Source organism: Pelobates fuscus, chromosome 5 (genome assembly GCF_036172605.1).
Source record: "Pelobates fuscus isolate aPelFus1 chromosome 5, aPelFus1.pri, whole genome shotgun sequence".
In the NCBI taxonomy this organism is placed as follows: domain Eukaryota; kingdom Metazoa; phylum Chordata; class Amphibia; order Anura; family Pelobatidae; genus Pelobates; species Pelobates fuscus.
The window spans coordinates 229,829,685-229,841,918 of NC_086321.1; the positions used below are offsets into that span (position 1 = coordinate 229,829,685).

General features: G+C 41.9%; 1 protein-coding gene across 1 annotated transcript in view; it reads left to right on the plus strand.

Annotated features, from left to right (window-relative positions):
* Nucleotides 1-423: 423 nt before the first annotated feature.
* Nucleotides 424-12,234, plus strand: part of LOC134612776 (programmed cell death 1 ligand 1-like) — a 62,977-nt gene continuing 51,166 nt past the window's right edge. Inside the window, exon 1 of the mRNA XM_063457217.1 lies at nucleotides 424-460. The gene's annotated coding sequence lies outside the window, so the exon portion shown is untranslated. The remainder of the gene's footprint in view (nucleotides 461-12,234) is intronic.

Genomic DNA, 12,234 nt, shown 5'->3' on the forward strand with positions numbered 1-12,234 from the left:
TATCTATTTAGTCTGTTTACCAGTGTTGTCTTTGCTTAGCTGTTTCCAGTGCTTCTGGTATGGGCATATAATTGTACATCCTCAGAAGCCAAGATTTTTCCTATCCTTGATTTTTCCACCTCTGCGAAGTTGATCCAGCTTACTAACTTCCTTCCGTGTTGTCTTTTTCTTGGCTTTCAGTCATAGTCTCCATGGTGGGCATTGCTTCTCTTTGAGCCTGATCATATACTGAATAGATATAATATAAATCACACACTTTGTTATCCTTCTGAATAACAAAAATCCCCTATTTCACATTTAATCCAAATGATTTTAACATGTAAAATCCTACATGTGAATTGTGGAAAATCCCTAGTACTGAGTCATTCTGTTGGTTATATTACACAACCAATAACAACTCCATAACAATTGAGTATGCTATGAGGGAAAGAAGAGCCTGAACGAACTACATATTGTTCATGTAAGTTAAACCTGTCTTTTTTACCAGTATGTTTCATGTATCCACTGTATTATATATAGGTGCTTTATTATCTCTACTGCTGTGCTAAATAAACATTTTAGTTAGACTTAGGTAACTGTCTAGAGGACCCAGTAAACTAAAGAGCGACACAAGTCAGTACAGGTTTATGTGAAGAGTGTATAACAAGCAAACAGTAGATCTGATTTTCATAGGATCACGTTTCAGCATCAAGCAGATATTAATTGTTTTAGAATTATTGGAATTTCCCACAGCTGATAAAATAGGGCGAGCAAGAGAATTAAATTAAAGGAACGCTCTAAAGCCAAACCCCTAAAACACTATAGCAAGGGACCGTCTCACGGCTGGATTAGAGGTAATTAGCTTTTATTTTAGTGGAGCAGGAATCTAAATTATCAGTTCAACACTGCCAGGTTAGGTATGTATTTACTTATTTATAATGCTAATGTCAAGGCTTCTTACCACTTTTTTTCATATTTTTGTTTTAATCTTTTTATATCCTCCAGGGTGTAGTAGTACCGTTCTTTTTTTATTATTACAGATAAATGCAAAAGTAATAAATATTTTAAAAAGATTTTGCCTGTGGAGTTTGTCCATTTGCTGCCTTCTGCCTTGAGCTGTGCCTAGACCTGGAAGGGACTTGGCCAATCATGATGTGCCTTTAACTTTCTGTAGCAGTACTGAGCCTCTCCCATATATATGTCCATGTCAGAGCCTTATTTGCATAGCAGAAGTCTTTGGAATCTGTAGCTCAGCTATTAGCATTCTATCTTAGAATGCTAAAAGCTGAAATACAACACATATGACACAGCTGTTTAATTGGAGCAAATGATAAACACAGCTGGATGGAAGATGGGGGCAAATGGATAACTTTGAAAGAACAAAATAAAGAGGAAAATGTAGGTGTACTTAATGTAATTTTCATTTCCTGGCCATTCCATGATAGCATCGCAATTGGCTCCACCCACTTGGCTGTTTAAGATGGGAAATTAAAGCTATTAATACCCCTCCTGCCAGATAGGTTCTCCGGTCTATGTCTTTAACTCCTAAAAATAAATTAGGAATGGATGCTGTGCTGCCATGGATATATCCAGGAAAAGAAAATGACAGTAAGTATAGCACCATCACAGCAAAGTACTACCCATGCTAAACACCAGATGGAAGGGAAATACAATAAGCAAAAATGTCTGCAAAATCAGAAGAAGTCTGTTAAAAGGAAAGCCAACCTAGTTACTAAATGGACAAGAAGGTTCTTCTCACAGAGTAAACAAACCGTAAGATACGTGAATAGAGAACAAAACATCTTTGTTACAACTATCCAGTGATCTTAAAAAAAGGCATGACAAAAATGAACTTAGCAGCAGGGATCAATTAAAATCTGTAGGTACATGTTCCACCGTCAAATGTGAATTTTGAAAACCTGCACACCTAATTTGTTTAAACTCGTGGCTTTCTTATGCACCCCATAAAAGCAATGTTATCTCCTCCAGGAGAGAGTCTAGGTAAGAACCCTGGGACACCCAGGGAGTCACCTTTAACAGGGCTGGTCTTTTCTAAAGGTGGCCCAGTAAACAAAAAATAAAACCATAAACCTTAAAAATGGAAAACCTGTCCACAGCCAGAAGGACAAAAAAAAGAATGGAGATCCTATCTCGTAGGAGCGTTATTTATAGCTTTATTTTTTTTTATTGTCCTAAACAGCCAAGTGTGATGCCATTGATTAGCCAGAAATGTTTTGTCTAAAAAAAAAAAAAGTAATTAATAAAAACATTTTAGATGGTATATATTTGTGTATTTCTTATGCTTATTTTACAGGATAAATGCATTTTAGGCAACGTATACTGGCAACCTATACTGGCATATGATTGCAAGTCAGTATAGGTTGCCAGTAGATGGGTATGATTGTTGTAGTAGGTATGCTTGCATGGTAGAAGTGGTTAACATTGCTTTCATGTGGTGCTGCTTGTACAATTCTAGAATGTTTTATAGAATGTTTTGCCATGCTTATTAAACGATGTATAAATTTGCTAGCAATTTGGGTTTCCATGTTTTTTCATACTTTGCAGAGCAGGTACACTTTAAGAAGGATAAGCAAATAGATTGCAAAGCAATATGTCGTTCTCTAATGTGAGATGAGATCAGGGCCGGTGCAAGGATTTTTGCCGCCCTAGGCAAACATAAACTTGCCGCCCCACCCACATGATCTGCCATATGAGCCAACGCCAGTGCATTGGGTGTTTCTGTGTGTAAGGGAAGAATGGTGTATTTCTGTGTGAGTGTAGGATGCATTGTATGTTTCAGTGTGTGTGTGTGTGAGAGAGTATGGATGCATTCTGTGCATGTGTGTTTCTGTGTATGTTAAAGGATGCATTGTGTATGTGTGTAGTGTAAAAGAGAGGGTTTGTGGGGTACCATAGGGGCTGAGCGAGAGCAGCTCTTTATTTTTATTTTTAAATTTATTTTGTTAATATAATTTTTTTGTATACGTTTTGTGTATTACACTCCCCTTTAGTGTATCTCTTACAAACCCCGTGTGTGTCTCTTATCCCCCCTCTTTGCATGTCTCCTACGTCCTCCCAACATCTTTGCGTGTTTTACTCCCCCAAGTCCCTTTGTGTCTTACTCTTTCCAGCTCCTTGGTGTGTCTCTTTTCTCCCTAGGTCCCTCTGTGTGTCTCCCTCACAAGCGACTCTGTGTGTCTCTCTCCTGAGCCCCTCTGTGTGTCTCTGTCTCCCCTACCAGCCCTTCTGTGCTCCTCTTTCACCCCTTCCTTAGCCTTTCTGTGTGTCTTACACTCCCCCATCCCTTAATTATCTCTCCCGCTTCCCCCGTTGCTTAGTGGTCTCAACTCCACTTTTCCCCCTGTCCCTTAGAGGGCTCCCATCCTGTCCCTTAGAACTATCCCCTCCCCTCCTGTCCCTTAGTGTTCTCCCCTCCCCTCCTGTCCCTTAGTGTTGTCCCCTTCCCTCATGTCCCTTAGTGCTCTCCCATCCCCTCCTGTCCCTTAGTGCTCTCGTCTCCCTTCCTGTCCCTTAGTGCTCTCCCCTCCATTCCCTTAGTGCTCTCCCATCCCCTCCTGTCCCTTAGTGCTCTCCTATCTCTTAGTGCTCTCCCATCCCTTAGTGATCTCCCCTCCCCACCTGTCCCTTAGTGATCTCCCCTGTCCCCCTGTCCCTTAGTGCTCTCCACTGCCATCTTGTCCCTTAGTGATCTCCCCTCCCCAGCTGTTCCCTCGTGCTCTCCCCTGCCCCCCTGTTCCTTAGTGCTCTCCCCTGCCCCTCCTGTCCCTTAGAGTTCCCCTCCCTCCCCCATCTTTCCCTTAGTGGTCTCTCACCCCCCCTCCATCTTACCCTTAGTGGTCTCTCCTCCCCTCCTCCCAGTGTCCCTTAGTGGTCTCTCCTCCCCCCCCTGTGTCCCTTAGTGGTCTCTCCCCCCCCCAGTGTCCCTTAGTGGTTTGTCCTCCCCCCTCCAGTGTCCCTTAGCAGTCTCTCCTCCTCTCCCTACCCTCAGTGTCCCTTAGTGCCATCTCCCACCCCTTCCCTGTTGTGCCTCCTACCTCTGTGTAGCGTGGCCAGGCAGCACGGTCCGCGGTACAGGAGCCTCTGTTTAGTGTACCCGGCCGGACTGACAGGAAGTGCTAACTGAGAGAGCACTTCTTTTCAGTCCAGGCGGGTACTGGAAGCTCCTGTACCGCGGTCCGCGCTGCCCGGCCACGCTACACTGAGAGACTGGCAGGAGGGAGCACTTGAAACTTGTGCCCCTGGATGTGATTAAATACACACGCGCCAGCCCTGGATGTGATTATATAAACACATTAATAATTTGACTACTTGACAAAGTGTATCTAGCTCTATATGGGAACCACTCCCAGTATATTGCACAATCAGTAATTCTTATTGTCGGTTTCACTCTCCCAAGATTACGTTCTGGCTCTCAAGTCTGTTGTGCACAGAAGAATACAAGTGGGGTAGACAGGTCTAGAAACTGCATGTTATTTAGGCTGCTGTCTGAAAAATAAAACAGACACTGAGTCAGGGATTTCTCTATATTGCAATTTGTTAGTTTTTTGTCTTTAGGGGAAATGAGAATTCCCCCAAGAGCCAGCTGTAAGAAACAATAAACAACTATGATCGCAGCTGGTTTATATTCACATCATCCACAAAACACAATGAAGAACGTATCTAGTCCCAGTAATAACGATTGATGTGTTATCCAGTATGACATGTTTTATGTTGTTTAACTCATTGTAATAACCCATAATATACGCTCATGACTACATAGGAATTGGACAATGTGTGTATTAGGGAATATATATGTGTATTTCTGGGTGGGTGTGTAAATGAGATGTGTCTATTTGCAGCCTGTGGACTAGTGTGAATGAAGGTATAGATATACCTGCAACACCTGCAGAAGGCCACAGTTAGGACAGCAGCACCATGCTTAATCTGCACAGTTAGGACAGCAGCACCATGCTTAATCTGCACAGTTAGGACAGCAGCACCATGCTTAATCTGCTTTAAAATTGCACTGCCTAACACAAGTACCAAATTTAATTTGACAAGTTTGGTGCTAGAGACAGGGGTTTAGAAATAAGTGCCTGCCTCCAGCACAAAATGGATAAAGTGAAATGTAGTGCTTATACTAATCGTTAAGCTGACTATGTGCTATTGGCGTAACTGTAAGGTTTGAACACGTGTTTTTACTCTATTTTGTTGTAATAAATGTGACATTTTATAATCATAACTTTCTGGTTTATGTTGGGTTGCATGTGATGGTATATTGATTATGTGGGCTATTCAATGCCTGGAATGGTAGAGAGGACAAAATATTATTTTTGTTTGGATTTACTACATAGATGCTCCTTTCTGTGTAAATACACATCTCTGTAAATTTATGTCTGAAGTGTGTGAATATATATAAAGAGTTATGGGTTTGGGTATTATTATGTAAGAGTTAAGGGTATGGATATCATTTTAAAATGTTGGCCTACCCTACATGATAAATATGGTCCTTGTTTGAAGTATAGTTGACAGACATTTGGTTTGACAAGGGTTTCCATCAAATGGCATTTATCATGATACTTAGCCACCCTAAACCATTGTGGGTAATGTAGTTCACAAATAAGGCTCAGAATTCTAGCCATCAGGAATGAATTGTTAATAACAGAATCATAGTGAAATATATAGCAATCTCATTTAAAGGGCATACATATTAAACCCAACAGGACCTACAAACAATTACTGAGGATGCCGCAGACTTCATAATGCAAGGACAGGGAGAGGTGATCAGCAGGTACTTATGTTACAGCAATGAAAGTCTTAAAGCAAGGTAATGTTACTGCTATTGGTATCTGTGTCACACTGTTGACATGATAAGGGCAGCCATTGATGCCTGCAGGTGTCCATTACAGTAAATAAGAGGAAGCAGGCAACTTTCAAATCTTACTCTGCCTCCCAGAAATATATACATTAGAGTATTTTTTTTAAAAGTAAGTTTAAAGAGACACTGACAGAACATGCATACACATACACCTGTCTTCTTTACCAGCTACTATGTCAAGACCTACAGACCTTCCAGCTGTCATGATTTCTCCAGGACAGTACATATTTCAGGGTCCTATCCCACCATCTTGAGTTTCTGGACACAAGGAACTATCTCTAGAAACCATAACAAAAGTGCCTTATTAGATGAACTTCAGGGCACTGGGACCACGCAGAGAGTACTGCATATTCTTCAGACAGACTCGCCGCTTCCTGTCCTTAGTATGCAATGTATTTTACTTTATGATATGCATGAAATTTCGTAAATGTATGTAGATTACTCCCAATTGACAGACAGCGGTAGATGGGAGCATCAGCGCTAAGGAGTAGTAGCAGGACAAGTGGGGTTTGGCAGGGAAATGGTTTGTCCCCCTCTACCCTCCCCACTGGTGTTCCACTTTAGGGGATGCCAATGTTGAGGGGTATGGATAGGTTGTGGCATGCATTGAACACACTATGAAAATTTATTGGGAGATTCACTAAATCGAGAAATAATAAGTATTGACAAAGGCAATCTAAGAGTCTTAGAGCAAAACTGTAAAAAAAAATCTCCAACTCCAAAGCAATTTATACTGCATACCTATTTAATCCTAATATTTACAAGTTCCTTATATTCTCCACTCTACAGCTAGCCGTTTAGGGCTCATTTCCAGTATAGTTCCCATTTTTTACCATCCAGCTGCTACTTGTACATATAGCAACACGGAGTTACTGGCTGCTTAAAGCCTGTTGCCAAGTAGCAGTCAATGGCTCCAATTATTATTTGGAGCTGCTAAAGGCTACTTAGCAACTGGTTTCCAACCATGTTGCCACTTTTTAACCCCTTAAGGACCAAACTTCTGGAATAAAAGGGAATCATGACATGTCACACATGTCATGTGTCCTTAACCCCTTAAGGACACATGACGTGTGTGACACGTCATGATTCCCTTTTATTCCAGAAGTTTGGTCCTTAAGGGGTTAAGGGGTTAAAGGCTGCCTCTAACCAACAAATGTAAAGCCAACCTTTGGCCTGGAAAAAATAATTTAACAACAGCAAACACCTCATACAGCTTATATGACTAATACGTGTCTTTTCTATGACATGTCTTTTTGCAGAAAATCTACAGCACATTTTAAAGCATATCAATCTCCTAAGGAGGCAATTATCCAAGTTTTAATCAAAACAAAACCTGGAATTTGCGGTTTAAGTCTGTTCAACAATAATTTACCTCTTTTGTATTAAGTGCACCTACGCCTATTATATACAATTTTGTTCAGGAGAAATAGGACTTTCACATCAAAATTCATCTATAAAACATAATTTAATATGAACAAAGTCTAAAAATAAAATTGAGAAATTAACAGATTTTGCTATTGTTTTTAGTTCTGCATGGCATGTAAACTTTGAATGTTATAGTACTGTTAGCTTTTACTGCAATAAAATACACATATTTGTGTTCACCAATGTCTCACAAGTACAACAGTACCTCCAATGTACAGATTTTATGGGGGTTTTAGGAGAGTTAAAAGGTTAAATATAGGGCTTTCCCCGTTTTCACTTCTTACATAATGAAATTCGCCAGATTGGTTTGCTGGGCCTATGTTGCCTTTGAGACGTATGGCCAATTTCGTAACTACCACAGTCAGAGGGGTCGCAGCGGCGACCTGGCCCGTTACCTCAGGGGTCCCGACATACCTTTAAGGCTGGTGCACTTCAGCACTGATAGCCCAGGCAGTCCACTTGCAGGCAGCTCTATGGGCAGCTATTGGGGCCATGTGATCAGGGCCGGCCTTAGGGGTGTGCGAGCTGTGCGGCCGCACAGGGCGCCATGGAGCAGGGGGCGCCGTGCGGCCGCACAGCCGGCCGGAATTAAAAAAAAAAAAAAAAAAATTAATTTTCCGGCGGGGGCGGAGCTTACCGTGCGGCGGGGGCGGAGCTAAAAGCGCCGGAAAACTGCTGCAGGGGAAGCAGGAAGGAGTCCCTGCTTCCCCACCAAACAGTCACCAGGAGCTTCACTGCCTCCACAATGAGTGATTGTCAGGTGAGTGTGACTCTCTGCCTGTGTGTATTACTGTCTATGTGTGTGTATGACTGTCTGCCTCTGTGTGTCTGTGTGTATGACTGTCTGCCTGTGTGTATTACTGTCTGTGTGTGTGTGTGTGTGTGTGTGTGTATGACTGTCTGCCTCTGTGTGTCTGTGTGTTTGACTGTCTGCCTGTGTGTGTCTTTGTGTATGTCTGTGTGTGTGTGTGACTGTCTGCCTTTGTGTGTCTGTGTGTGTGTGTATGACTGTCTGCCTGTGTGTGTGGATGTCTTCCTGTGTGTGTGTATGGCCGTCTGACTCTGTGTGTGTGTGTGTGTCACATACAACCAATACACGCATATCACACACTGTTAATACACCCATTACAAATATCACACATAGCATACATATCACACACAGTCATCACACCTACTATCACATACACAGACAACACAAACATTACAGCATACATGGATGACGGGGGAGGGGGGGGCGCTGTGAAGATTTTTTGCACAGGGCGTCTAAATGCCTAAGGCCGGCCCTGCATGTGATCACCCTGTAAGAGCAATTACATGGCCTGCAGGGGGTTGATAACCCGGAGGGGGAATGCCTGGACTGTTAGGCAGTCCCCCAGAAGCGGTTCACCATGGAAGTACTGGGCGTTCTCTGGAGCTGAAAGCCTTTACGGCAGTCTGTGCCACCGCAACGGCTTTAAAGCCAATTGTAATGGGGACGGCAATGAATACCCTAACGGCGTTAAGGGGTTAAAGGGATACTTTACTTTAAAACATATCTAGCTATATGAAGCAGTTTTGGTGTATAGATCATGCCCCTGCAGTCTTACAGCTCAATTCTTTGAAATGTATGAGTTAAATCGCTTTTGTCTCTGTTTATAACCTAGCCACACCTTTCCTGGCACACCCTGCTTGAAACTTTTTTTTCCGTGCTGTGTAAATTGAACTTTAATCACACATAGAAGGCACCTGCAGGATGTAGAAGGTACGTAATCGAGTAAGAGATCAATTCTAAATTAAACAGAATGTCCAGTAAAGAAAGTTTAAACATTAGTTGACTCTACAGGAAGTGTTTAGGAAGGCTGTGCAAGTTACATGCAGGGAGGTGTGACTAGGGATGTATAAACAAAGTGATTTAACTCGTAAATTGCAAAGAATAGAGTGACATGATCTGTACACCAAAACTGCTTCATTAAAGGGACACTTCATTAAAGTTCTTTTGGTGTTTATAATGTCTCTTTAACCCATCCCAAAAAGCGTCACAGGCTCCTGGAGAAGCCTGCTTGTCAGCCTCTTACCCCAGGACTATGGGCCATGCAAAAAGAACTGCAAAACATATTTTAAAATATGTGCGTTTGGGTTCCCTGTGCTGTTCGGGAACCGAACAGATCCACAAACTAAAGACCATCCGGGAACTTGTTAAACATTATTGACACCTTGTTACGATTCTGCCAGCAGTGTTCTAAGTGGTTGTCTGGTTGACTGCCGTACGTATGCCCAAACAGGTGGTGGCAGCCATCTTGTTCCCGCGAACGCAGGCAGCGGTGTTTGGTCGTCGAGTGCATGGAACTAAAATCGGACACTCGACCTAGCGAACACTGCTGAACTTCCATCCCACCTGCGATCAGTACTTTACATCCTGGAAGACCGCTGTTTGGTGGAATCATTCGTCTGAATGAGGTGAACAAGCTCCACGTTATACTTATGGATTATGTTCGGTATTTTGGCTGCATGGAACTGCTGAATGGGACCGGCCGCAACCCCTGAATTCATGGATCTGTTTTGGACATAGGTCAGAGCAATTCGGCTGTGTTCGGGGGATTTGAGCGCTTTTCGGACATGTTGGGCGTTCATATCCAGGCTATCTGGGGGTGTATAGACTGTGGGGGTTCCTATCTGGGAAATATGTATTTTTATGTGTTTTTAATGTTTTGTACTTTATGCTGATTCATAGTGACACTATATTTAATGGCACATTGTGGGTGTCGTTATGGCTGGTTTGGGGGCCTGTCACTGTGCTCAGATGCTGTATATAAGTGAGCCATTTGGCTGCAATAAAGAGTTCACCCTCAGCATTCAGTCTCAACTAATATCTGTGGGGGAAAGCTATACTTGCTATATCACTTGCTATACCTGCTTTACTCTCTTGGATGAGAGGTCTTCCCAATGGGAGTTGGATCCAGGTGTTAGTACAGGGTGGGAAGGGACGGCGGCTAAGGGGACTATGGTGCTTATGGTGTCCGGTGCTTATGGTACTTGGCGACAACTAGGAAGCGCGATTGGTGGAGGTACCCAGTCGATGGGTGCCAAGCGGTCTGCCATACAGATAATATAGACTATAGAATTATTCTTTATATAAGTAGAGTGCATGTGCCATTTAGATGAATAATTCACATAGCTGAAATAAAACTAAAATTTTTCATTACATAGATATCTTCCAAGCATAGCACAGTTTAATACATCATCCAAGATCCAGCACACTAAACAGCAATTTCAAAACTCATAGTATTTAATAGTTTTAAATAGCTTAATACAGTGTGTCTCCTGCTAAGGGTAAAATATGAATGCTTAGCTTATTTTCTATTGGCAGTACAAATTGCAAGAAGGTGGTAAACAAGTCAGTTATAAGTAGCCACTGGCTACAAGCTACCGACTGTTGACGAAAGCTCCACTGTTGAGCCTATTATATAATGCATTATATGCCTACTAAGAACAACTGTAAAAGAGGAATGTCATCTAAATGTTCTGTTGTCATACGTTCTCCTGTGGTTTGATAGCTGAGCAGGGTAGGTGAGTGCATTATGATTAAGCTGAGCATCTGAGTCTCACATGATTACTAGCATGTCAGACTCACATGGTTTGTTACATCTGATAAGTGATTCATGCGTAACACTGTTTTCCCACTAGAGCAAATTACTTGTATTTCTATGATGTGAAAATTATTTTGGGGTAAAATAATGCATGCATGCTGAATAAAAAAAGCATTTTAAGGTCAATATTAACCAGAAGGAAAAGGAATTAAACTATATCTAAGTTTTCTACTGTTTCTCAGTAGAACTCAATATGGCTAATGTAAAATGTAGGAAGAAACTGTCCAACTTTTATACAAGTATGTCATTTCTTAGCAGATTTCTCAACCCAAATTTCTTTGACTACAACTTGCTAAATTTTCAATTTAAATGTAGAGGAAGCTATTCAGTTCAGTTCCCAGTGGCCAAGAGAAGTGCCAGTCAGTAACAATTAAGATTATTAGTACACTAAGGCTAGCATAATTTTCAATTTTATAACATGACAGGAGGCTTCGTATTTGCTTAAGTCTCTCTTTACTAGAACTCCACAGCAGCACAGAAAACAACCAATCAGAAAAAAGTTAGGTACTATAAAACTCCCCTCCCCATGCATAATTCCCTCTTTCTTTGCTGCTCCGCATCAGTACAGGTCAGAGTACCACTGCCTCCTGCTATTAGTTGGTGGCTTTGGGATTTACTATGATTTATTTAGGATATATATATTTATTTAATTTAGTCATGATGTTATCATTATCTATATACTATATCTTTCTTAGGTATATATGTTTAGGTTTATAGCATTTAGTGCTATCTATATTATGTATATTGTATTTAGTCTTAATTATTTTTTTTTTGAGATCATATTTATTGATCATATATTTTGTTTATGTATTTTTTTTTTTATTTTTTTTTATGCTATGATTTTTAGTTATAGCCTTTATCCTTTTCATTGTTTATTTGCAGATTATTTATATTGTTTTTTCGTTATTTTATTTATTTTTGTTTTGGGATTTCTGCCCGTTTTTTCCTCGTTTTCCCCTGTGTCTTTGGGGACGTTCTTTCCGGACATGTGGTGGTTTTCGGGGGGGCCCTTGGGATTCCCTTCTGTTTGCTTATCCCCCCCCCCCCCCATACCACTACTTAGCGCCCTTCTACAGGCGCACGTTTGGGTGTCAGGAGACTAGCCATTTGGCTGCCTCCTCGGACTACCCGAGCTCCAGCGTGAGCCTGCCAGCGGCCGGGGTTTCTCGCGGTCAGACGCGAGTACCCTGCGACCGTGTCTGCTCACGCACGTGGCCGCTTTGCCGCGCCCGTTTTTTTTTTCATCCATGTGCATCCGACCGGCTATAGAAGGGGCGCCTGCTCGCGGCCCCTCCTCCTTCCACGGTCGGATCTCAGTGTTTTGTT